This window comes from Hyla sarda, chromosome 2, assembly GCF_029499605.1.
Source record: "Hyla sarda isolate aHylSar1 chromosome 2, aHylSar1.hap1, whole genome shotgun sequence".
Taxonomy (NCBI): Eukaryota; Metazoa; Chordata; class Amphibia; order Anura; family Hylidae; genus Hyla; species Hyla sarda.
The window spans coordinates 350,344,846-350,372,421 of record NC_079190.1 but is presented as its reverse complement, the minus strand read 5'-3'; the positions used below and the strand labels follow the sequence as shown (position 1 = coordinate 350,372,421).

The 27,576-nt window shown below is 45.7% G+C and overlaps 1 protein-coding gene across 2 annotated transcripts in view; it reads left to right on the top strand.

The window, feature by feature from the left end:
* INKA2 (inka box actin regulator 2) overlaps window positions 1-27,576 on the top strand; it is a 133,223-nt gene that overhangs the window by 62,458 nt on the left and 43,189 nt on the right. The window lies entirely within an intron of this gene.

The window sequence follows — 27,576 nt, the reverse complement described above, 5'->3', positions numbered from 1 at the left end:
CATTATATGTGAAGGGCACAGCACAGGGGGCATTAAATGTGTGGGGCACATGACAGGAGCATTATATGTGAGGGGCACAGCACAGAGGGCATTATTATGTGGGGGAACAGGACAGGTCATAATTATTATATGTAGGGGCATTGTTACTATATGTGAAGGCACAGAGTGTTTTGCCTTTCAGAAGTATAGTGTATATTATGAGGAATTTCTGGGGTGGTAAGTTTTTTAGGGGCCACAATACATTACGGTATTTTACTCAGAGGGTGTACTGCACAGCAAGTTATATTCAGAGAATGCACTGTGTGATAGTATTAGATTTAGAGGGCACAGTGTGTGCTAGTATTATATTTAGAGGGTGCAGTGTGTAATAGTATTATATTTAGAGGGTGCAGTGTGTGATAGTATTATATTCAGAGGGTGCAGTGTTTGGTAGTATTAAATTTAGAGGGCCCAGTGTGTGGTAGTATTATATTCAGAGAGGGCAGTGTGTGGTAGTATTATATTCAGAGGGTGCAGTGTGTGGCAGTATTATATTCAGAGAGTGCAGCGTGTGGTAGTATTATATTTAGAGGGCACAGTGTGTGATAGTATTATATTCAGAGGGTGCAGTGTGTGATAGTATTATTTTCAGAGGGTACGGTGTGTGGCGGTATTATATTCAGAGGGTACAGTGTGTTGTATATTCAGGGGGTACAGTGTGTCAGAATTATATTCAGAGGGTGTGTGCCAGTATTATATTCAAAGAATACAGTGTTTGGCTGTATTGTAATAATTATTGTTCTCATATAGAGGATCAGAATCCGCTGACATAGTGAGGAGACGTCTGGGCATCAAGTTCTGCAGAGAGAAGATTTAGCTGGAACAAATCCTGGCGGTATGTACCAGCTGAATTAGATAAGGAAAGACTATAGAGAAGACGTCACCTGTAATCACTGATATCATTGTGTATTCTCCTCACTATAGAGGAGACGTCACCTGTAATCACTGATATCATTGTGTATTCTCCTCACTATAGAGAAGATGTCACCTGTAATCACTGATCTCTATAGTGAGGAGAATACACAATGATAAGACGTCACCTGTAGTCACTGATATCACTGTGTATTCTCCTCACTATAGAGGAGACGTCACCTGTAATCACTGATATCATTGTGTATTCTCCTCACTATAGAGAAGATGTCACCTGTAATCACTGATCTCTATAGTGAGGAGAATACACAATGATATCAGTGACTACAGGTGACGTCTTCTCTATAGTGAGGAGAATACACAATGATATCAGTGATTACAGGTGACGTCTTCTCTATAGTGAGAATACACAATGATATCAGTGATTACAGGTGACGTCTTGTCTTATCATTGTGTATTCTCCTCACTATAGAGGTCACCTGTAGTCACTGATATCACTGTGTATTCTCCTCACTATAGAGGAGACGTCACCTGTAATCACTGATATCATTGTGTATTCTCCTCACTATAGAGAAGAGGTCATCTGTAATCACTGATATCATTCTGTATTCTCCTCACTATGTCCCATCAGAGCTGGAGTTACTTGTAAGTTCTGCAGTTATGATGGGTGAAACAACAACTCCCAGCATCCCCTTACCACTGCTTAGGTCATACTGGGAGCTGTAGTTTTAAATGGTAAACATTTCTTTAGCACTTTCCCATTCTGTGGCAATTGGTATATTTGATTATTATTCTGACATATGAGCACAGCATAAGAGTCTTAAACAAGGCTAGGACTGTATGATACATTTAATAATATTGTAAGTTCCGTAATCTTATTTTTTGTCCACCAACACAAAATACTCTAATAGTGCCCCTCCCGAGATTCGACTCTGGATCCACCACTGGGTTGAGCTGGCAAATCCTGCTCTGAGATCTCATCTTGAAAGCAGGAAAAAGTCAGGATTAGTGGAGAAAACGGAAGCTGCAACAGGACCTGCAGGGGACTGAAGGAAGGTAAGTATCTTTTTTTTTTTTCCTACGGCCTAAGCGCTATAACTATTTTTCTTTAAATGCTGGAATGCCCTTTTAATAAACAGGCTGAAAAAGTGGTTTTAGATTTATTATTTACCCTATTCAGATACTTTTTTGCCTTGTCCAAAACAGGACATGGCTTGTCAAGAAAGGGGTGTGGCTTCTGAAAAAAGGGGGCATGGGCTACATGTGTCAGAATTTCGGTGTATGATTCTGGCGCTGGGGTGAAATTGCTGGCAGGTGAGTACATTTCTTTGTTATATACCCACCCTGAGCATCTTCAGATACAAATATAATTTTAAATTAGACATGCATCAAAAATACAAGACAAATACCATTAAAAATGAGCTCCCTGACAAAACTCAGTAGGACCTAAATGTGCTTTGGGGTACATGCACCCTTAGGGTAAGGATTCTTACATGGCAGATATTTGGTAGCTTGTATTTCTTTGATGGGTCCTCATTTTGTACGGTGGCTGTTTTTATGGTTATTCTGTATTATACAATGATGTATTTGCTGTTTACATACTGGCCTTCTTTTACATATGCTCTTCTTTCCCCTTCTTTTTTTGCTACCTGTGAGTAGTTCATGGTCTACTCTTTTATTATTTTTCTCCTCTCAGGTGGTCATGGTTTTTGTGGGGGTTGGTTTGGGTACCGTCTCTCTTTTTTGTGGTATTTGTCTTCTATTTTTGATGTATGCTTAATAAAGAATTACAATTATTTTATACATTGGTGCAGTTGTGCCTTTTTTCTATTTGGTGTTTATCATTTTATTTTGGCACAGCGCTTTCCATTTATGGTTGTGAGTAGAGATGAGCGAATTTACAGTAAATTCGATTTGTCACGAACTTCTCGGCTCGGCAGTTGATGACTTATCCTGCATAAATGAGTTCAGCTTTCAGGTGCTCCAGTGGGCTGGAAAAGGTGGATACAGTCCTAGGAAAGAGTCTCGACTGCCGAGCCGAGAAGTTCGTGACGAATCGAATTTACTGTAAATTTGCTCATCTCTAGTTGTGAGTAATAGCCTTATGTTTGTTTGGTGATATAAAGTTGTTGGTAAGAGGAATACTATAACATTTGCAGTGTTGCAATCTTCTTTTTGTTAGTCTATGAGGTGGGTAGCATTGGTGAGTCAGAATAATTGGGCAGTATTCCTGCTTATTTTAATTATGAAAGTGCGATTAATGCTAATTATACCAATGAAGAACACACGCTGCGCCACGGTCTGGGAGGTACAGAAATACATTACCAGGGAAGGTGATAATTATTTTTCTGGAAAATGTTTTCCCCAATATATTTTTATCACATAATAAAATCATCAGCAGTGTCGCTGCAAAACAGTGCGATGAGCAGAACTTAGTCCGGGCTTTATTGCTTCCTCTGACCCATATTACTCCGACACTATAGCCGAGACTGTAAGGAAGATGGTATATTACCACTATGCAGAGGAACAACTGTTTTCTGTCCTTTTCTAGAATGACCCCAGTAATCCTCTATACAAACAGCTGAAGGAAAGATGTTAGTATGGGGAGATGTGGGATCAGCAGAAATGTTATTCCGTCACATTCTTGGGTGGAGAATGGGATGCTGGCACTGCCTCAAAAGTAAAGTATACTTGGTAGCAAATGTCTCTAGGTCAGGGGTAAGTACATCTACAAATAGGACGACATGTGTTAAAATAGAATATTTTCGACATCTAAGGAAGACCTGTAAAGACTGCAGATTCGCAAACAATGAATATTTATGTAGGATCTTATTGACCTTTGGTCATGTATTATGATCTGTCTGGAATTATTTCACTAGACCAATAATCCATTTCCTGCAAGGACTAAGTGCCAGGTATAACTGTAGTGAATAAAGGAATTATAGCTCAATTGTAAGCAAATCCTGCAACTTTCTAAAAAAAAATTGTGTTTTAAAGATTACCTGTCATATCACAGTTAAAGAATATTGCTAATATATGTTTACTCGTGCAGATGCTTTACATGTCTTTTTTGTGTGTCTAGCTTTTTTATTTGGCTCAGAAATCCCTCAATTCTTCTGCTCAGAAAGGAGCAATGAGCCTACCCTCACTCCCCATGTATTCACTTCCCACCTGAGTCTGCTGTGCTGTGCTGGGTCTATTCATCCAATCACTGCAGGCTGCTCTGTAACCTCCATCTCTCTGTTTTCCTGCTGCAGTCTGATAGAACAGGGGTGAGCACAAAGAAGTGCTAGTCCCTTCCTGGACTCTGCCCCAGCCTTTGCTTCAGCTGAGACAAAGATAATGCTGCAGCCAGACAGGATTATGTTTTTTAAAGGGTATAAAAAATGCTATGAAGTATATAAGAAATGTTAAAGGGGTTATCCAGGAAAAAAACTTTTTTTTATATATCAACTGGCTTCAGAAAGTTAAACAGATTTGTAAATGACTTCTATTAAAAAATCTTAATCCTTTCAGTACTTATGAGCTTCTGAAGTTGAGTTGTTCTTTTCTGTCTAAGTGCTCTCTAATGACACGTGTCTCGGGAACCGCCCAGTTTAGAAGCAAATCCCCATAGCAAACCTCTTCTAAACTGGGCGGTTACCGAGACACGTGTCATCAGAGCGCACTAAGACAGAAAAGAACAACTCAACTTCAGAAGCTCATAAGTACTGAAAGGATTAAGATTTTTTAATAGAAGTCATTTACAAATCTGTTTAACTTTCTGGAGCCAGTTGATAAATATATATATATATATATATATATATATATATATATATATATATATATATATAAAGTTTTTTCCTTATATATATAACCCCTTTAATGCTTTGCCAAGATTTACAACATATAAAAAAAAAATTAAATTCTGACAGTTCTCATTTAAATCCTCGCTATTTACTGTTTTAGCCTTCTGAAGGCTTTCTACAGTGTATCCAGTCTAGGGGATTCTGCACAAAGTATATTTGGAGAGTCCAGCACCTTTCATAGTACTAAACATATAGAATACCCCACACCAGCAGCAGAAGCTTTGATTCATCAGCTCGTTTTGACCCATCACAAAAACAGCAGCAGCACATGTTCCTGTGTAATAGGAGAAAATGAGGCAAACAACTGATTGCAGAAATGAAAGAAAGGGTTCTATAACTGAGCGCAAGTTCTATGAGATTAGCACTCGTTTACTTTACTGGGCCATTTATTAGGGCCCTAAATGGGAACTAAGTCTTCTGTGTCTACAACCAAAAATGATATGATTTAATAGGACTGGTCTAGCTCTTTAAGTAAAATTATAAAATGCCATCTATACCAAAGTAATCACTTCCAGATAGCAGAAATTTATTTTCATTTTATATAATCAGCCATTATATGAAAATGTTCATTGTAAATCATATACAGTGATCCCTCAACATACGATGGTAATCCGTTCCAAATGGACCATCGTTTGTTGAAACCATCGTATGTTGAGGGATCCGTGTAATATAAAGTATGGGACAGTGGTCTACAACCTGCGGACCTCCAGATGTTGAAAAACTACAACATCCAGCAGGCCCGGACAGCCAACGGCTGCTCCAGACCTTCACCGCTCATCACCGCTGCCCTGGATGTCACCTTCCATCACTGTTGCTGCGTCTCCGACGCTCCGGCAAGGTCTCTGCTTTCCCGGCATCCTCTCTCTCCATTATCGCCATGATGTAGCTACGCACGCCGTTCCTATTGGATGACGGGACGGCGTGCGCAGCGACGTGATGACGACGATGGAGAGCGCCGACGATGCAGGGGATCCCGAAGAGGACGCGCCGGAGCCCCGAGGATAGGTAAGTGATCGTCAGCGGACCACACGGGGCACCGTAAACGGCTATACGGTGGCAGCTGAAGCAGTCTGCACTGCCGGATAGCCGTTTATGCGATGGCCCCGACATCCAAAAGCATCGTATGTTGATGCTGCCTTCAACATGTGATGGCCTCTGAGAGGCCATCGTATGTTGAAATGATCGTATGTCGGGGCCATCGTAGGTCGGGAGGTCACTGTATCATAAATCATGTATCTGTATGGTCATCTTTTGAAACAATGAAAGATTTGCAAGATTAAAATGTAGGAGACAGATGGAAAAGCCTGCAGATTAGTGTTTGTTATATGTATCTACGAACTGATTTATTAGTTTATACATCACTTTTCTATTCTGCTGTGGCAGATTTTGCACACTTGACATTAGCATCGGGTCGAGATATACACTGCTCAAAAAAAATAAAGGGAACACTTAACCCCTTAAGAGTAAAGGGGCACTCCACTGCTCAGCATTTGAAACAAAGTGTTCCGAACGCTGGAACTGGCGCAGGGAGCTTGTGGCAGAATAGCCCCGCCCCCTCAAGTTGTCACACCCTGCCCCCTCAATGCAAGTCTTTGGAAGGGGGCAAATTTGACCACTGTCACTTTATATATTAATAACTCTGGGATGCTTTTACCTTTCATTCTGATTCCAAGATTGTTTTTTCATGACATATTCTAAATGTCATGAACATTTTGAAAATTTAGCATTTTGCTAACTTTGAAACTCTCTTCTTCTAAGGAAAATGGATATTCCAAATAAATTATATATTGATTCACATATACAATATATCTAATTTATATTTGCATCATAAAGTTGACAAGTTTTTACTTTTTGAAGACATCAGAGGGCTTCAAAGTATAGCAGCAATTTTCACATTTTTCAGAAAATTTCAAAACCGGAATTTTGAAGTGGATTTGAGGGGCCTCATGTTAGAAATACCCCATAAATTACCCCATTATAAAAAATGCACCCCTCAAAGTATTCAAAATGACATTCAGAAAGTTTGTTAACCCTTTAGGTGTTAACCCTTTAAGTTCTTGTTGAGCCATTTTTTGAATTTTTACAAGGGGTAAAAGGAGATAAATCCCCCCAAAATTTGTAACCCCATTTCTCTCGAGTAAGGAAATACCTCAGATGTGGATGTAAAGTGCTCTGTGGGTGCACTAGAGGGCTCAGAAGGGAAGGAGCGACAATGGGATTTTGGAGAGTGAATCTTGCTGAAATGGTTTTTGGGGGGCATGTCACATTTAGGAAGCCCCTATGATGCCAGAACAGCAAAAAAAAAAAAACAAGCATACTATTTTGGAAACTACAACCCTCAAGGCACGTAACAAGGGGTGCAATGAGCCTTAACATCCCACAGGTGTTTGACAGCTTTTTGTTAGATGTCGGATGTGTAAATGAATTTTTTTTTCCACTAAAATGCGGGCTTTTCCCCAAATTTTACATTTTTACAAGGGGTAATAGGAGAAAATATCCCCCAAAATTTGTAACCTCATTTCTTCTGAGTATGGAAATACCCCATACGTGGACATCAAGTGCTCTGCTGGCGAACTGCAATGCTCAGAAGAGAAGGAGTCACATTTGGCTTTTGAAAGCAAATTTTGCTGAAATGGTTTTTGTGGGGCATTTCGCATTTGGGAAGCCCCTATGGTGCCAGAACAGCAAAAAAAACACATGGCACACTATTTTGGAAACTACACCCCTCAAGGAACGTAACAAGGGGTCCAGTGAGCCTTAACACCCCACACATGTCTGACGACTTTTCGTTAAAGTTGGACTTGTAAATAAAAATAACAAATTTTTTACTAAAATGCTTGGATTTCCCCAAATTTTACATTTTTACAAGTGGCAATAGGAGAAAATGCCCCCCAAAACTAGTAACCCCATTTCTTATGAGTATGGAAATACCCCATTTGTGGACATCAAGTGCACTGCGGGCGCACTACAATGCACAGAAGAGAAGGAGCGCCATTGGGCTTTTGGAGAGAGAATTTGTGTGGAATGGAAGTCAGGAGCCATGTGCATTTATAAAGCCCCCCGTGGTGCCAGAACAGTGGACCCTCCCACATGTGACCCCCAATTTGGAAACCACACCCCTCACAGAATTTAATAAAGGGTGCAGTGAGCATTTACACCCCACTGGCGTTTGACAGATCTTTGAAACAGTGTACAAATGAAAAATGTACATTCACATGGGGGGGGCAAACCTTAAGTTGTTGCAAAAAAACAACTCCCAGCATGCACTGACATGCACTGTGCATGCTGGGAGTTTTACTTTTGCAACAGCTGGAGGCACACTGGTTGGAAAACCTTGAGTTAGGTTCTGTTACCTAACTCAGCATTTTCCAACCAGTGTGCCTCCAGCTGTTGCAAAACTACAACTACGGGCACGTGGAGGCCACACACACACTACTGAGCCTCATTTTGACTTATTTTAAGGACATTTTATCAAAGTTGGATCAGCCTGTAGTGTGTAGTGTTGGATGAGCCTGTAGTGTGTAGTGTTGGATGAGCCTGTAGTGTGTAGTGTTGGATCAGCCTGTAGTGTGTAGTGTTGGATCAGCCTGTAGTATGTAGTGTTGGATCAGCCTGTAGTGTGTAGTGTTGGATCAGCCTGTAGTGTGTAGTGTTGGATCAGCCTGTAGTGTGTAGTGTTGGATCAGCCTGTAGTGTGTAGTGTTGGATCAGCCTGTAGTGTGTAGTGTTGGATCAGCCTGTAGTGTGTAGTGTTGGATCAGCCAGTAGTGTGTAGTGTTGGATCAGCCTGTAGTGCGTAGTGTTGGATCAGCCTGTAGTGTGTAGTGTTGGATCAGCCTGTAGTGTGTAGTGTTGGATCAGCCTGTAGTGTTGGATCAGCCTGTAGTGTGTAGTGTTGGATCAGCCTGTAGTGTGTAGTGCTGGATCAGCCTGTAGTGTGTAGTGTTGGATCAGCCTGTAGTGTGTAGTGTTGGATCAGCCTGTAGTGTGTAGTGTTGGATAAGCCTGTAGTGTGTAGTGTTGGATCGGCCTGTAGTGTGTAGTGTTGGATCGGCCTGTAGTGTGTAGTGTTGGATCGGCCTGTAGTGTGTAGTGTTGGATCGGCCTGTAGTGTGTAGTGTTGAATCGGCCTGTAGTGTGTAGTGTTGGATCGGCCTGTAGTGTGTAGTGTTGGATCGGCCTGTAGTGTGTAGTGTTGGATCGGCCTGTAGTGTGTAGTGTTGGATCGGCCTGTAGTGTGTAGTGTCGGATCGGCCTGTAGTGTGTAGTGTCGGATCGGCCTGTAGTGTGTAGTGTCGGATCGGCCTGTAGTGTGTAGTGTCGGATCGGCCTGTAGTGTGTAGTGTTGGATCGGCCTGTAGTGTGTAGTGTCGGATCGGCCTGTAGTGTGTAGTGTCGGATCGGCCTGTAGTGTGTAGTGTCGGATCGGCCTGTAGTGTGTAGTGTTGGATCGGCCTGTAGTGTGTAGTGTTGGATCGGCCTGTAGTGTGTAGTGTTGGATCGGCCTGTAGTGTGTAGTGTTGGATCAGCCTGTAGTGTGTAGTGTTGGATCAGCCTGTAGTGTGTAGTGTTGGATCAGCCTGTAGTGTGTAGTGTTGGATCAGCCTGTAGTGTGTAGTGTTGGATCAGCCTGTAGTGTGTAGTGTTGGATCGGCCTGTAGTGTGTAGTGTTGGATCGGCCTGTAGTGTGTAGTGTTGGATCGGCCTGTAGTGTGTAGTGTTGGATCGGCCTGTAGTGTGTAGTGTTGGATCGGCCTGTAGTGTGTAGTGTTGGATCGGCCTGTAGTGTCTAGTGTTGGATCAGCCTGTAGTGTGTAGTGTTGGATCGGCCTGTAGTGTGTAGTGTTGGATCAGCCTGTAGTGTGTAGTGTTGGATCAGCCTGTAGTGTGTAGTGTTGGATCAGCCTGTAGTGTGGTTTTCCACTGTGATTTTGAGTGTGACTCCATATCCAGACCTCCATGGGTTGATAAATTTGATTTCCATTGATAATTTTTGTGTGATTTTGTTGTCAGCACATTCAACTATGTAAAGAGGAAAGTATTTCATACAATTTGTTCATTCATTCAGATCTAGGATGTGTTATCTTAGTGTTCCCTTTATTTTTTTGAGCAGTGTACTAGTATTAGTGTTTTCACAATATAGAGATTATAAAAGAAAACTTGGTGACGTTCAATCAAGATTTAAATCTATAGCTACAAAACACCTCTATTAACCAGCCTAGCGGTATTCCCGAGCGTGACTCGGGGTTAATTTTCGCTGCTAGAAGCGGTAACCCCGAGTCACGCTCGGGGTAGAATTGCAGAGTTGCTGTGCGGGCTGCACAGTATATCGCAAAAGCAATCGAATCGCGATTTTTGCTTTTTGCGATATAGTGATGCAGCCCCAGGGAAAATATGTGATTATCTGCTCGGGTCGGCTCCCGTGGCGGGGGCCGGCCAGAGCAGGTAAAGACATATACTAAAAGTCAGTGTTTCTCAACCAGGGGGCCTCCAGATGTTGCAAAACTACAACTCTCAGCATGCCCGGACAGCCAAAGGCTGTCCGGGCATGCTGGGAGCAGTAGTTTCACAACAGCTGGAGGCCCCCTGTTAGAAAAACACTGAGCTAAGTGTAAAAGTAAAAAGGAGGAAAATAAAAAAAAACTTTTGCCCACCTAATCCCGGTCCCTGTAGATGTTGTTCCCCTCCGTGCGCTCTGGTCACTGTTCTCTTCACTATTCATCTTACAGGACCTTTCCCTTTTCAGCCAATCACAGGCCACAGTGGTGTAAAGCCTGTGATTGGCTGAAGGGGAAAGGACTTGTTCTTCAGCAAATACACTAGGTTTGAAATTTGCCCGGCAAACCTAGTGTACAGTATGCTGCTGCAGGACAAGACAAGGTGACAAGGGGGAGGGGGGGGGGGGGTATGTGACGGAGGGGGGAATGTGACAGAGGGGGGGATGTGACTAGGGGGGGAATGTGACATAGGGGGGAATGTGACAAGGGGGGGGGATGTGACAGGGGGAGGGGAATGTGACATGAAAGGGGGGATGTGACAAGGGGGGAGGAATGTGACAAGGGGGGATGTGACAGGGGGGGGAGTGGAATGTAACATGGAGGGGGGAGAATGTAACAAGGGGGGGGAGAATGTAACAAGGGGGGAATGTGACAGGGGGGATGAATGTGACAAGGGGGGGATGTGACAGGGGGGGAGTGGAATGTAACATGGAGGGGGGGAGAATGTAACAAGGGGGGGGAGAATGTAACAAGGGGGGAATGTGACAGGGGGGATGAATGTGACAAGGGGGGGATGTGACAGGGGGGGGAGTGGAATGTAACATGGAGGTTTGGAGAATGTAACAGGGGGGGGAGAATGTAACAAGGGGGGAATGTGACAGGGGGGATGAATGTGACAAGGGGGGGATGTGACAGGGGGGGGAGTGGAATGTAACATGGAGGGGGGGAGAATGTAACAAGGGGGGGGAGAATGTAACAAGGGGGGAATGTGACAGGGGGGGATGAATGTGACAAGGGGGGGATGTGACAGGGGGGGGAGTGGAATGTAACATGGAGGTTTGGAGAATGTAACAAGGGGGGGGAGAATGTAACAAGGGGGGGAATGTGAAAGGGGGGGATGAATGTGACAGGGGGGGATAAATGTGACAGGGGGAGAGAATGTGACAAGGAGGGGGGAGAATGTGACAAGGGGGGGGAATGTGACAAGGGGGGGGAATGTGACAAGGAGGGGAGAATGTGATATGGGGGGGGGGGAATGTGACAAGGGAGGGGGAATGTGACGGGGGGAGATGTGGAATTTCAATGCAAAAAATTGTACCGCTTTTGGTACAAATTTCCAGACAGAATCATACCGCTAGGGAGGTTAATGCTTGTCCTCTAATAAGGAACTAAGAGATGATTAAGGTACAACCAAAAGTGCAAGTAAAAATGAAGCTGCAGGCCTTCCACTCATGCCAAGACTAGCAAATGCTTTTAAGATGCTTCTGACCTGTTAGCATGGAATTGTGAGAATTCCCAGTATGTGCAGGGTTAATAAAACAATTATCAGCAGTCACGATAGATGTTATGGTGTGAAGGGCCTAATTCATTCCGCTAGTGTCTATGATTCATCTAGAAATGTTATTTAGATGATTTTATTGCCATGACAACTTTGAAACCTACAGCTTTGATTCACGATTTAAATTGTTGTCTTATATTCTGTAGAATTCTTCATAAAATACAAAATGATTGTGATGGGTTGTTTTTAGAGTATGTGATATGTGTTTATGACACTAAATCTAACTAATATTTAAAGGGGTACTCTGGTGGAAAACAATTTATTTTAAATCAACTGGTGCCAGAAACAGATTTGTAAATAATTTCTATATAAAAATCTTAATCCTTCCAGTACTTATCACTGGTGTATGCTCCACAGGAAGTTCTTTTCTTTTTTAATTTCCTTTCTGACTGACCACAGTGCTCTCTGCTGACACCTCTGTCCATGTCAGGTATTGTCCAGAGTATAAGCAAATCCCCATAGCAAAACCCATCCTGCTCTTGACAGTTCCTGACATGGACAGAGATGTCAGCAGAGAGCACTGTGGTCAGATAAAAAAATAAATTCAATGTCGCGGATCATCTTTAAAGATACCTCTGGTTACTCACCGCTGCACCCTGCACTCCCCTCTATATACCTATAAGCTGAGTTCAGGTTTTAGTAAATTGCTGTCAGCTGTTTGTAGAATGAATCATAATATGAATAAGATTTTTAGGGGAAATTTGTGCCCCAAATTCTGACTATATAAATACCAAGTCCTTTACAATCATGGCCGTAAATGTTGGCTCCACTGAAATTTTTCAAGAAAATGAAGTATTTCTCACAGAAAAGGATTGCAGTAACACATGTTTTGCTATACACATGTTTATTCCCTTTGTGTGTATTGGAACTAAACCAAAAAGGGAGGAAACAAAGCAAATTGGACATAATGTCCCACCAAACTCCAAAAATGGGCTGGACAAAATTATTGGCACCCTTAACTTAATATTTGGTTGCAAAACCTGAGAGAGTCCTTTTTAGCTGTGGAATAACTTTTTCCAGAAGTTTCTGGAAGCTACTTAAAGGGGTACTCCGGTAGAAATTATTATTATTTTTTTTTTTTTTTTCAAATCAACTGGTGCCAGAAAGTTAAACAGATTTGTAAATTACTTCTATTAAAAAAATCTTAATCCTTCCAGTACTTATCAGCTTCTGTATACTACATAGGAAGTTGAGTTGTTCTTTTCAGTCCGACCATAGTGCTCTCTGCTGACACCTCTGTCTATGTCAGGAACTGTCCAGGGCAAGAGAGGTTTGCTATGGGGATTTGCTCTTACTCTGGACAGTTCCTGACACAAAGGTGTCAGCAGCAGTTCTTGACCAGTCTGTTGTATCTTTTGTGCAAGGGCCTGCTGTAAAGCATATCTCTAACTGCTGTTAAAAATAGCTTAGGCAAGATGGCTGCCCCCATAATAAAATCTAGGTGATACATTGCCTTTTATCCTTTTTCCTACTAAAATTCTCCTTTTCTTGGGGTGATGGAAACATAAAGAAAGTGATGTATAAACAGTGCAGCTTCTGTTTTTCTGGAGAACTATAAGACATGAGAGCTGAACTAAGATGCTCTTTCTTTTAGACAGTTTTCATAAATCTCCCCCATGGTTTCTGTCCTTATTGGTTACAACTATGGTGCTCTAAGGCAAGTAGCTGAATTCTACAGTACCACTACAGTTCCCTTTGTAGCTGCATGAAGAGGGAAAAGGAGAACTGTGTGGAAATACATCAGCTTTCTTTACAGGATTGTTTTTTTTCTTTAAAGGAGTGGTTCAGAGAACTAAATATTTTATACACTTATCCCATATCCACGTGTGGTGAGGGTGTGATGTGGGGGAGATGGAATGACCCTAGGGGCAGATGGCATTAATCCCTTGTGTTCATGACGCCAGGGCATGGTTTATCCTCTACACCAACCGAAGGAATACCGCTGAATCCTGGGCTAGGCACGGGGGCAAATAATGACTCAGACGCCAAGTTACAGAACAACGGCAGCTATACTGAGTCAGACAGGTGTAACAGTCTATACTGCTTGGCTAGGCCCACGGAGATGACCAGTGACTTCAGAGACCTTAGGGCTTGCTGGGACTTATATAATTTGGGACTTGGATAATTTGGATGCAGGCCACGTTGACTTGAGACAAGATGACTTGGACTGACTTGACTATGACAGACTATGACTGACTTTGCCCCTTCTGTAGCCTACCAGGCTTTGACTTGACCTGTGGGGCAATGGACTTGAGAATCCATGGCTGCTTGACTGACTTTAGGCCTCCTCTGGACTCCAGACACACACCTAGGACTTGACGTCACTGCAACTCAGCATACAAGAGAGCGAGCAGAGGCTCCACCCAGGGCTTATATGGGGGAGACTCTGGAGGGATCCCATAGGTCACCAGGTGACACTGTATAGAGGATGCCTGACAGGCCACCACAAACTCCCCCTTTTAACAACAGCCATCCTCGGCGCCCAGTCCTGGAGAGCGGACGACATAAAAGTGGCCACTGGGGCCTGGTGATGCCAACAGTTCCTGGGGCATTGATATTGAATGTCCTTCACAGGTCTGGTGACTAAATAACAGTTGGGGACGAGTCCATGTAACATTATTAACATGCTCCTTTTGTTAGGGTATGAATAACGGGGATAACAAGACATATGAGGTTCTTGAGTCTTGCAACTGCATACATGAACACATTGAACACACCTGATATAGATCGGGCTGCCGGAGGCTTTCTAGCCAAATGCCTTAGCTAATGGGGCCCTTTGACACTAGCAACTTCTCCCCAAAACACTACGCACATTTCTGGACAATATCACAAGATTACCTTTATACATGGCAACTTTGTAACTATACGTGTTTATCTAGCTCCCATGAGAACGCTCTGGCCAGTAGATTACCCTGTACACAATGGACAGGAAAATGGTTAGACATTTTAACATTTGACATTACTGACTATTATGGACTGGAATATATTTATGTTAGATACAGTCCTAACTAGACATTACATTTGACTAGTTTATACACAATACACTATGTACTCCATTTGATTGTACAAAATGACTCTTAACATTATCTATGCTAGACTGACTAAATATGACTAGACTTTACACTGACAACTTTATACAAGGTACTATGACTATTCTCTGTACCTAGCTGGTAATTGTCCCTGAGTTGACCTTTGGGATCTGCGCAGCACCATCTTTGGGGAATCTGGAACCCTTGGAGCTTGTGAAACTTTAGCTGACTCTTCTTCAGCGAAGTCAGGTGCTGGAATTGGTTCAGAACTTGCTGGACTCTGGGTTGCTGGCATCTGTGTTGGAGACATTGGAGACATGGCACTCTGGAGACAGGTATATAGGCCAGAGCCAATGGTGACAGGACTGGGACTGGCGTGTTGACTAATGCTGGTTGAACTAATCCCGAGATTGGAGATATACAGAAGAAAGTTGGCTGATTTGGAGAAAACATGGGAAAATCCTTGGCTGGATGGACCCCCTCACCAGGAACATACTCCCTTGCAGGTCGGACATCTGGAGGAGACGGTGCTGGGAGCACTGGTAGATCTTCTTTGAGACAGAGCTTGACATGATTTCGGTGGACAACTTGTGGCTCATACCCAGGCTTCTGTATTTCGTATTCATCGGGCTCAGGATAGGGTATAGCCGTCAACGTATAGGGTTCTGTCTCCCAGAGGGAGTCTAACTTGTTAGTTTTCAGGAACTTCCGTAGCCAGACTTTATCGCCCACCTTGAGTGGATTGGCAGAGGCATGGCGGTTATAGTCTTCTTGTTGTCTTTGTTGGGTGCTGCCCATTTTCTTTCTGACAATCTCCTTGGCTTCTTGAATCCTCCTATGATGGTTGGAGGCCCACTCCAGGGATGTTTGTGGAGAATTATTGGGCCTGCAATCCAAACGTTCAGTCTTTTGGCAGTTGCCTATGTCGACCAATCATCAAGAAGAAGGGAGTGTATCCGGTGGAACAGTGTACTGTAGTGTTGTAGATTTCCAACAACTCGGGCAATAACCCAGGCCATTCTTCTTGCCTTGATACAGAAGCTGCTCGCAGCATGTGGATGAAGAATTGGTTGATACGTTCACAGAGCCCGTTCCCCTGGGGGTGATAGGTGGTGGTCCGGAGTTTCTTGCAGTCTTGGAAGAGTTGGGCCTCGAAGGCTGTTCCACGGTCAGTTAAGACGGACTCCGGGCACCCAAGGCTTTGCAAATCTGAGCCGCTGTCTTGGCTGTGAGATCTTTGAAAGGTACAACAGCAACCCACTTGGAATAATGATCCACCATGGTGAGAGCTTAGGTATACCAAGACCAGGTAGGAGACAATTTTACATGGTCTAGTGCGACCAACTGGTTGGGTCTGTCACTATGGATGGAATAAAGGGGTGCTCTTGCATCCTTGCGCACATTCTAGGTGACATTACAGACAGCACATTCACTGCACCATTTTTCAATGTCGCTCCACATTCCGATCCAATAGAACCTTTGCCTGACAGTAACTTCGGTCTTGTGGACTCCATAGTGTCCCAAATGGTCATGGTATGCATTGAGGACCATCGCCGCATCTCTTCAGGGAACCAGAATCTGATGAAGTCGATCACCGGAGACCAGATCCAAAGAATTTCGGTACAACAGTCCTTTGTGCACAAACAGTCGCTTCCTTTGTCGCCACAGACATTTCAATTCGTAATCACACTGGGCCAGGCGTAGACGGGTTGGTACCTTTTTCGCCAGAAGGTAGTCCAACAAATCCCCCATGACTCGACTTTTGTCCTGAAGAGTCTTCTAGGTGTATAGGTCTTCTTTAACCTTCTTGGACCAGGGTTCACCGTCCATGAGGTCGGTCACAACATTCTGGTTCACAAACTGTTGATAAAATGTCGGCATCTCCATGTCTTTCCACACGTCTCTGACGGGGGGGCTCCTCTCCGGGGGTCATCTGAGACAGTACATCGGCATTGACATTCGACTTGCCGCTTCTGTACTTGATGGTGTAACTGTAATTAGCTAATCTTGAAGTCCAATGCTGTTCGATAGCACCCAACTTGGCAGTGTTCAGGTAGGCCAATGGGTTATTATCCGTGTAGACAGTAAAAGGCGTGGCAGCCAAATAGTCTTTGAACTTTTCAGTCACGGCCCATACCAGGGCAAGAATTTCCAACTTGAAGGAGCATTGTTCTTCTCTGCTCCTCGCAGGTTATGACTGGCATAGGCAATTACTTGCTCTTTTTCTTCCTGGACTTGGGACAGGACAGCTCCCAGACCTTCAAAACTGGCATCAGTATATAGCAGGAATGGCTGACTGTAGTCTGGATATGCCAAGATGGGTGGTTTTGTCAGCAGACGTTTAAGAGCTCGGAACGCTGACTCTTGCTCTTCTGCCCATTCAATAGGTAGTCTTCCATTGTAGTTCTCCTCCTACCCCATAGGAGAGCTGTGAGGGGTTCTGCAATTTGGGCAAAGTGTGGAATGAAGCGGTGGTAGTAGCCAACAAATCCCAGGAAGCTCCTGACATCTTTCACTGGGTTCGGGGTAAGCCAGTTCTTGACAGCATCCACCTTTTCAGGATTTGGCTGGACTCTTTCTGCGCTGACAACATGTCCCAAATATTGGACTTGAGGTTTGAGCAAGTGACACTTTGATGGTTTGATCTTCAACCCTTTGATGGTTTGATCTTCAACCCATGCTTGATCAAGACTTGAAAGACCAGTAATAAAAATAGAAAAATGAGACCTCAAGGCAGAGTTAGCAATTGGTAAGTGTATATGTATATAGTTTTGGGAAATAAAATGTAAAGAGACGTGGCTGGTATCAAATATATTAGATGCTTTATTTGAATAAAATATGCAATAAAATAGTTAAGATGTAGTAGTCAAGTCTCTGAGTAGGGCCCTTGCTACAGAGACAACACTATTTGTAGACAATAAAAGCAGTTCATACATATTAACTCATTGAGGATTATAATAACCAATATTAATAATAGTGAATGTAAAATTGTTTCTTTCTAGCATTCATAAAATGGTTGCAGCGCTGGAAATGAAAACAGCATAATGTAACTTAAAAGACTTTTAGTGCCTGATGATGAAACAGTTAGTATTGTCTATTAAGGTTAAGGAATAGCGGTGTGCAGGTTGGCACAGGTGCTGGTGCTCACAGCGCACCCGGCCTGACTGTAAAAATACCTGTGATCTTCTTATGAATTGTCCCGTCTGTTATAGAGGTATCCTGACACGTAGATCTTGTGAGTGCCAGGACAAGTGGTGCCACCCCGGGACTCTGACATTCTAGTATTACATCCGCCTCTTTCATGTCGGTCAGCATCTTCTTGACAGTTTGGTACATGCCTGGCGTGATGGGGCGGTGCCTTTCCTTATAGGCGGGCTGTCGCCTGTGAGGATACAGTGTTGGATCATCGAAGTCTTCCCGAAGTCTGTGGGGTGTTTGCTGAAAGCTTCGTGATACCTTTTGGCAACATTGATGACTCCATTGACCTGGTCTTTTGGGGTAGTGTCGTCCCCAACCTGGAGCTGTGCCCACCAGGGCTCTGGAGGGTTAGCACTGGATCCTTCCAAGTCTTGAGCTGCACCCTGTCGGGCCACCAGATGTTCTGTCACAGTGTCCTTCGACTCTAGGAGGTACAACTGAGTCACTGGAGTGTATTTGGGTAAGACAGTAGCTTACTAACCGCATCGGGACTCTCCCGTTGGTGACGGTGACAAGGCTTCTTGCAGCTCAGACAAGAGGATGATCTTCTAATTGCATAGGTTCCAGCAGGGCCAGATAGTCTCTATTCTTGACTCTGGGACATGCACGACACTAGATGATGTTCTCCGTATTGGGTTGTAAGGTCACCGACCTGATGTCTTGAACTCGTACTCTGCAGATTTCACCTTGCTTGTTGGCAAACTTGTTCTCCGCCTGTAGAACTGGTGCAGTACAGCCCACTGTCTTGAAGGGGACATATGGGGAAGAGAGTCATACACGGCATCTAATATCTCAGTGAAACAGTTTTTCGTAATGTTCATCCCCAATAAAAACTCAGCAGACCCCTTATTTGTCACATTAATTACAGACTCCCTTCCCGGTAAGTACATGCTCTCCCAACAGAATAGCTAGCTCCCAGTATCCATGTCTGGTGACTGGTTGTCCATTACCTGCTACTACCCTGAAATGAACATCATCAGGCTTGCATAGTAAAATAGCATCCCAATGCTGATACAAAACACGTTTAGATACAGTAGACACTTGTGACCTGTCACGATTCGGCTGGCAGGAGGTGGATCCTCTGTGCCAGAGAGGGATTGGCGTGGACCGTGTCGGTGGACCGGTTCTAAGTTGCTACTGGTATTCACCAGAGCCCGCCGCATAGCGGGATGGTCTTGCAGCGGCGGTAGCAACCAGGTCGTATCCACCGGCAACGGCTCAACCTCTCTGACTGCTGAGATAAGCGCGGTACAAGGGAGTAGACAAGAGCAAGGTCGGACGTAGCAGAAGGTCAGGGCAGGCAGCAAGGATCGTAGTCAGGGGCAACGGCAGGAGGTCTGGAACACAGGCTAGGAACACACAAGGAAACGCTTTCACTGGCACAATGGCAACAAGATCCAGCGAGGGAGTGCAGGGGAAGTGAGGTATAAGTAGGGAGTGCACAGGTGAGGATACTGATTAGGCCTGCTGTGCCAATCAGTGGCGCAGTGGTCCTTTAAATCGCAGAGACCCGGCGCGCGCGCGCCCTAAGGAGCGGGGCCGCGCGCGCTGGGACAACACAGACGGGGAACGGGTCAGGTACGGGAGCAGGGATGCGCATCGCGAGCGGGGGCGTCCCGCGTCGCGAATCGCATCCCGGCTGGGAGTAATATCGCAGCACGCCCGGTCAGCAGGTCTGACCGGGGCGCTGCGAATGAGAGGACGCTGCGAGCGCTCCGGAGAGGAGCGGGGACCTGGAGCGCTCGGCGTAACAGTACCCCCCCCCCCTTGGGTCTCCCCCTCTTCTTGGAGCCTGAGAACCTGAGGATAAGACTTTTGTCTAGGATGTTGTCCTCAGGTTCCCAAGATCTCTCCTCTGGGCCACAATTCTCCCAATCAACCAAGAAGAATTTTTTACCTCTGACTGTCTTGGACGCTAGAATCTCCTTCACCAAGAAGACGTCAGACAAACCGGAAACAGGAGTGGGGGAAACAACTTTGGGAGAGAAGCGGTTAAGGATGAGTGGTTTAAGGAGAGAGACATGGAAGGCATTGGGAATACGAAGAGAAGGAGGAAGAAGGAGATAGCGTGGTCCCAGTTTATAACTGGGGACACGAAAGCGGACATACTTAGCGGAGAGCCATACCTTGTCTCCGGGAGCAAAAATGGGGGGGGGGGGTTCTTCTTTTTTTATCAGCAAATTTTTTCATCCAGGATGAAGCCTGTAAAAGAGAATTTTGGGTTTCTTTCCATATGGTGGAAAGATCTCGAGTCACTTCATCGACAGCGGGCAAACCAGAGGGCATGGGAGTGGGGAGGGGAGGAAGAGGGTGACGGCCGTACACCACGAAGAATGGGGATTTAGCAGAAGATTCGGAGACTCTGAAGTTGTATGAGAATTCGGCCCATGGTAGAAGATCTGCCCAGTCATCCTGGCGGGAGGAAACAAAATGTTGTAAATAGTCACCCAGGACCTGATTAATTCTTTCTACTTGCCCATTGGATTGGGGATGATAAGAAGAAGAGACGTTTAATTTGATCTTGAGCTGCTTACAGAGGGCCCTCCAGAATTTAGACACAAATTGAACGTCTCTATCTGAGACGATATGCGTGCGCAACCCGTGAAGGCGAAAAATGTGTGTAAAAAATTGCTTTGCCAACTGAGGCGCTGAAGGAAGGCCTGGAAGAGGGATAAAATGTGCCATCTTGGAAAATCGATCAACGACCACCCAAACAACTGTGTTGCCACGGGATAAGGGCAAGTCAGTAATAAAGTTCATACCAATTTGTGACCAAGGTTGTTCAGGAACAGGCAGAGGATGAAGGAGACCAACAGGCTTCTGGCGAGGAGTCTTATCCCGGGCACAGACAGTACAGGCCCGCACGAAATCAACAACATCAGTCTCCAGAGTAGGCCACCAATAAAATGGAGAGATGAGTTGAAGGGATTTTTTGATGCCCGCATGGCCTGCGAGGTGGGAGGAGTGTCCCCACTTGAGAATCCCGAGGCGCTGGCGTGGAGAAACGAAGGTCTTCCCTGGAGGAGTTTGTCTGATGGAAGCTGGAGAAGTGGAGATCAGACAGTCCGGAGGAATGATGTGTTGCGGAGAGGTTTCCACTTCAGAGGCATCCGATGAATGAGAGAGGGCGTCAGCCCTAATGTTCTTGTCAGCAGGGCGAAAATGGATTTCAAAGTTAAAACGGGCAAAGAACAATGACCACCTAGCCTGGCAAGGGTTCAGTCGTTGGGCAGACTGGAGATAAGAGAGATTCTTGTGATCAGTGTATATAATAACTGGATATTTGGATCCCTCCAGCAGGTGCCTCCATTCCTCAAGTGCCAATTTTATGGCCAGTAATTCTCGATCACCAATGGAGTAGTTTTTCTCCGCCGGAGAGAAGGTCCTAGAAAAAAAACCACAAGTAACAGCATGCCCGGAAGAATTTCTTTGTAGAAGAACTGCTCCAGCTCCCACTGAGGAGGCGTCTACCTCCAATAAGAAGGGTTTAGATGGGTCAGGTCTGGAGAGTATGGGAGCAGAAGAAAAGGCAGACTTGAGATGTTTAACCCCTTAACGACGCAGGACGTATATTTACGTCCTGCGCCGGCTCCCGCGATATGAAGCGGGATCGCGCCGCGATCCCGCATCATATCGCGTCGGTCCCGGCGCTAATCAACGGCCGGGACCCGCGGCTAATACCACACATCGCCGATCGCGGCGATGTGCGGTATTAACCCTTTAGAAGCGGCGGTCAAAGCTGACCGCCGCTTCTAAAGTGAAAGTGAAAGTGACCCGGCTGCTCAGTCGGGCTGTTCGGGACCGCCGCGGTGAAATCGCGGCGTCCCGAACAGCTGATCGGACACCGGGAGGGCTCTTACCTGCCTCCTCGGTGTCCGATCGACAAATGACTGCTCCGTGCCTGAGATCCAGGCAGGAGCAGTCAAGCGCCGATAATGCTGATCACAGGCGTGTTAATACAGGCCAGTGATCAGCATTAGAGATCAGTGTGTGCAGTGTTATAGGTCCCTATGGGACCTATAACACTGCAAAAAAAATGTAAAAAAAAAGTGTTAATAAAGGTCATTTAACCCCTTCCCTAATAAAAGTTTGAATCACCTCCCTTTTCCCATAAAAAAAATAAAACAGTGTAAAAAAAATAAAAAATAAACATATGTGGTATCGCCGCGTACGTAAATGTCCGAACTATAAAAATATATCATTAATTAAGCCGTACGGTCAATGGGGTACGCGCAAAAAAATTCCAAAGTCCAAAAAAGCGTATTTTGGTCACTTTTTATATCATTAAAAAATGAATAAAAAGTGATCAAAAAGTCCGATCAAAACAAAAAACATACCGATAAAAACGTCAGATCACGGCGCAAAAAATTAGTCCTCATACTACCCCATACGTGGAAAAATAAAAAAGTTATAGGGGTCGGAAGATGACATTTTTAAACGTATAAATTTTCCTGCATGTAGTTATGATTTTTTCCAGAAGTGCGACAAAATCAAACCTATATAAGTAGGGTATCATTTTAACCGTATGGACCTACAGAATAAAGATAAGGTGTAATTTTTACCGAAATATGCACTGCGTAGAAACGAAAGCCCCCAAAAGTTACCAAATGGCGTTTTTTTTTCGATTTTGTCGCACAATGATTTTTTTTTCCGTTTCGCCGTGCATTTTTGGGTAAAATGACTAATGTCACTGCAAAGTAGAATTGGCGACGCAAAAAATAAGCCATAATATGGATTTTTAGGTGGAAAATTGAAAGGGTTATGATTTTTAAAAGGTAAGGAGGAAAAAACGAAAGTGCAAAAACGGAAAAACCCTGAGTCCTTAAGGGGTTAAATGCGTCTTCCGCTTGAGGAGACCAGGACTTAGGATTGGCATTTTTCTTGGTTAGAGCCACGATAGTAGCCACAATAGTGGAAAAGTGTGGAATAAATTGTCTGTAATAATTGGCAAACCCCAAAAAACGTTGGATAGCACGGAGACCGGAGGGGCGTGGCCAATCCAATATGGCAGATAGTTTATCTGGGTCCATTTGTAGTCCTTGGCCAGAGACTAAGTATCCTAGGAAAGGAAGAGACTGACATTCAAAGAGACATTTTTCCATTTTGGCATAAAGTTGATTGTCCCGAAGTCTCTGAAGAACCATGCAGACATGTTGGCGGTGTTCTTCCAAGTTGGCAGAAAAAATCAGAATATCGTCCAGGTAAACCACAACACAGGTATATAGAAGATCACGAAAAATGTCATTTACAAAGTCTTGGAAGACGGCAGGGGCGTTGCAAAGGCCAAAGGGCATGACTAGATACTCAAAGTGTCCATCTCTGGTGTTAAATGCAGTCTTCCATTCGTCCCCCTCCCTGATGCGGATGAGATTATAAGCACCTCTTAAGTCCAGCTTGGTAAAGATGTGGGCGCCTTGTAGGCGGTCAAATAGTTCCGAGATAAGAGGTAGGGGGTAGCGTTTTTTTACCGTGATTTTATTAAGTCCGCGGTAATCAATGCAAGGGCGTAGGGAGCCATCTTTTTTGGAGACAAAAAAAAATCCAGCTCCGGCAGGAGAGGAGGACTTGCGGATAAACCCCTTTTTTAAGTTCTCCTGGATGTATTCCGACATGGCTTGGGTTTCTGGAGCAGACAGAGGATAGATTCTGCCCCGGGGTGGAGTAGTACCCGGGAGGAGGTCAATAGGACAGTCATAAGGCCTGTGAGGAGGCAAAGTCTCTGCTTGTTTCTTGCAAAAATCATCAGCATAGTCCAGATAGGCCTTAGGAAGACCAGATACCGGGGGAACAACAGGGTCTCGACTGTGAGTACTGGGAGCCGGTTTAAGACAGTCCTTGTGGCAAGAAGTACCCCAGTTCTTGATTTCCCCTGTGGTCCAATCAAGGGTTGGGGAATGGCGTTGAAGCCACGGTAATCCAAGAAGAATCTCTGAAGTGCAGTTAGAGAGGACCAAAAATTCTATTTTTTCGTGATGGGGTCCGATGCACATTAAGAGAGGTTCCGTGCGGTAACGCACGGTACAGTCCAATCTTTCATTGTTAACAGAGTTGATGTAGAGGGGTCTGGCGAGACTGGTCACCGGGATGTTGAACCTGTTGATGAGAGAGGCCAAAATAAAATTTCCTGCAGATCCGGAATCCAAGAAGGCCATAGCAGAGAAGGAGAAGGTAGAAGAAGATATCCGCACAGGCACAGTAAGACGTGGAGAGGCAGAGTTCACATCAAGAGCTGTCTCACCTTTGTGCGGAGTCAGCGTGCGTCTTTCCTGGCGAGGAGGACGGATAGGACAATCTTTCAAGAAATGTTCGGTACCGGCACAGTACAGACAAAGGTTCTCCATGCGGCGTTGTGTCCTCTCTTGAGGTGTCAAGCGAGACCGGTCAACTTGCATAGCCTCCACGGCGGGAGGCACAGGAACGGATTGCAGAGGACCAGAGGATTGAGGAGCCGGGGAGAGAAACCGCCTCGTGCGAACAAAGTCCATATCCTGGCGGAGCTCCTGACGCCTTTCGGAAAAACGCATGTCAATGCGGGTGGCAAGATGAATAAGTTCATGCAGGTTAGCAGGAATTTCTCTTGCGGCCAGCACATCTTTAATGTTACTGGATAGGCCTTTTTTAAAGGTCGCGCAGAGGGCCTCGTTATTCCAGGATAATTCGGAGGCAAGAGTACGGAATTGGATGGCGTACTCGCCAACAGAAGAATTACCCTGGACCAGGTTCAGCAGGGCAGTCTCGGCAGAAGAGGCTCGGGCAGGTTCCTCAAAGACACTTCGAATCTCCGTGAAGAAGGAGTGTACAGAGGCAGTGACAGGATCATTGCGGTCCCAGAGCGGTGTGGCCCATGACAGGGCTTTCCCAGACAGAAGGCTGACTAGGGAAGCCACCTTAGACCTTTCAGTAGGAAACTGGTCCGACATCATCTCCAAATGCAGGGAACATTGCGAAAGAAAACCACGGCAAAACTTAGAGTCCCCATCAAATTTATCCGGCAAGGATAATCGGAGGCTGGAAGCGGCCACTTGCTGCGGAGAAGGTGCAGGAGCTGGCGGAGGAGATGATTGCTGAAGCTGTGGTAGTAACTGCTGTAGCATTACGGTCGGTTGAGACAGCTGGTGGCCTTGTTGCGCTATCTGTTGCGACTGCTGGGCGACCACCGTGGTGAGGTCGGCGACAACTGGCAGCGGGACCTCAGCAGGATCCATGGCCGGATCTACTGTCATGATTCGGCTGGCAGGAGGTTGATCCTCTGTGCCAGAGAGGGATTGGCGTGGACCGTGTCGGTGGACCGGTTCTAAGTTGCTACTGGTATTCACCAGAGCCCGCCGCAAAGCGGGATGGTCTTGCAGCGGCGGTAGCAACCAGGTCGTATCCACCGGCAACGGCTCAACCTCTCTGACTGCTGAGATAAGCGCGGTACAAGGGAGTAGACAAGAGCAAGGTCGGACGTAGCAGAAGGTCAGCGCAGGCAGCAAGGATCGTAGTCAGGGGCAATGGCAGGAGGTCTGGAACACAGGCTAGGAACACACAAGGAAACGCTTTGGCACAATGGCAACAAGATCCGGCGAGGGAGTGCAGGGGAAGTGAGGTATAAGTAGGGAGTGCACAGGTGAGGATACTGATTAGGCCTGCTGCGCCAATCAGTGGTGCAGTGGTACTTTAAATCGCAGAGACCCGGTGCGCGCGCACCCTAAGGAGCGGGGCCGCGCGCGCCGGGACAACACAGACGGGGAACGAGTCAGGTACGGGAGCCGGGATGCGCATCGCGAGCGGGTGCGTCCCGCGTCGCGAATCGCATCCCGGCTGGGAGTAATATCGCAGCGCGCCCGGTCAGCAGGTCTGACCGGGGCGCTGCGAATGAGAGGACGCTGCGAGCGCTCCGGGGAGGAGCGGGGACCCGGAGCGCTCGGCGTAACATGACCCTGTATCTATCAAAGCCTCTAAAGGCACACCGTCTACAACGACTTTTACAAAGGGGCAGGAGGCGACATAATGTGAGAGTCCTGATTTAGGTCGTTGGACCTGGTGATTGTTTTCTTGAGGGCCGGCCTTCGACCTCAGGGTGAATCCGTTTAAATCTCAGCACTGCATTTTCCAATGGCCGACCAGACTTGGGGACAATGATGTGGCAGTACTGACAGCTTCAGGCACCGGCGACTTGACCTCACTGCAACTCAGCATACAAGAGAGCGAGCAGAGGCTTCACCCAGGGCTTATATGGGGGAGACTCTGGAGGGGTCCCATAGGTCACCCTTAGGTCACATGGTCACTGATACCTCACTGGGTTACAATCACATGACAACAGATTACTTACATGTAAACTGTTCTTAAAGCTACAACACATTTTATGTATAATACATTATATAACACGCATACAAATGAATTGACATTGGAACAGGTGCATGGGAGGGGGGGGGGGGCTGGGGACACTATATGGAGGCTGCCTGACGGGGCAGCAAAGGTACAACTCCTGTACTGGGCCACCACACACGGATAAGGGATAAGTGTCTGATCATTGGGGGGTCTGACCACTGGGACACCCCGAGGTCTCCTGTACATGTCCTTAAATGTCCTTAAACAGAAGAATCTGTAGTTAAAGGGAAACTCTGGGGGGAAACAAGTGGAAAACAAGTGAAACTTTATTTATAATGGAATGAAAAGTTAAAAACATATTATTTTTCAAACTGTAAACGGTTTTCAACCATATAGGGATTAAAATTTGTACACACGTTTTGATACAGTTTAGTCAGGTTTTGAGGAATCCATTTTTTTAATCAAAAACCTGATACGGGAACTGTATTGCAAAAACGTGGTGTGAACCCAGCCTAAGGCTGCATTCACATCTCGTTTTTACACTACTGCTGCCGGATCCCACTGGGGGAGGGGCAAACCGGGCTCTCCCGTACCCCAGCAGGACCAGCGCTAAACTCCATTCACTTTAAAGGGGTACTACCATGCTGACAACTTATCCCCTATCTAAAGGATAGGGGACAAGTTGCCTGATCGCGCGGGGTCCCGCCGCTGGGGACCCCCGCTATCTCGCACGCAGCACCCCGCTCTCATCAGGCCCCGGAGCGAACATCGCTCCGAGTCTGATGACTGCCGATTACGGGGTCGGAGTATTGTGATGTCACGGCTCTGCCCCCATGTGACATCACGCTCCGCCCCCTCAATGTAAGTCTATGGCAGGTCACGAGATGGCTGTCCCGCCCCTGCATAGACTTGCATTGAGGGGGCGGTGCGTGACGTCTCACTGGGGCAGAGCTGTGACGTCACGATCACCGGCCCCGTCATCAGACCTGGAGCGGATGTTCGCTCCGGGGCCTGATAAGAGCGGGGTGCTGTGTGCGAGATTGCGGGGGTCCCCCGCACGATCAGGCAACTTATCCCCTATCCTTTAGATAGGGAATAAGTTGTCAGCACAGTAGTACCCCTTTAATGAGCTGACCGGAGTCAAACGGTGACTCCGGTCGGCTCATTTTTGACCGGTATCCAGTTTTGTGACCGGACCTAAAACCGTAGTATACTGTGGTCAA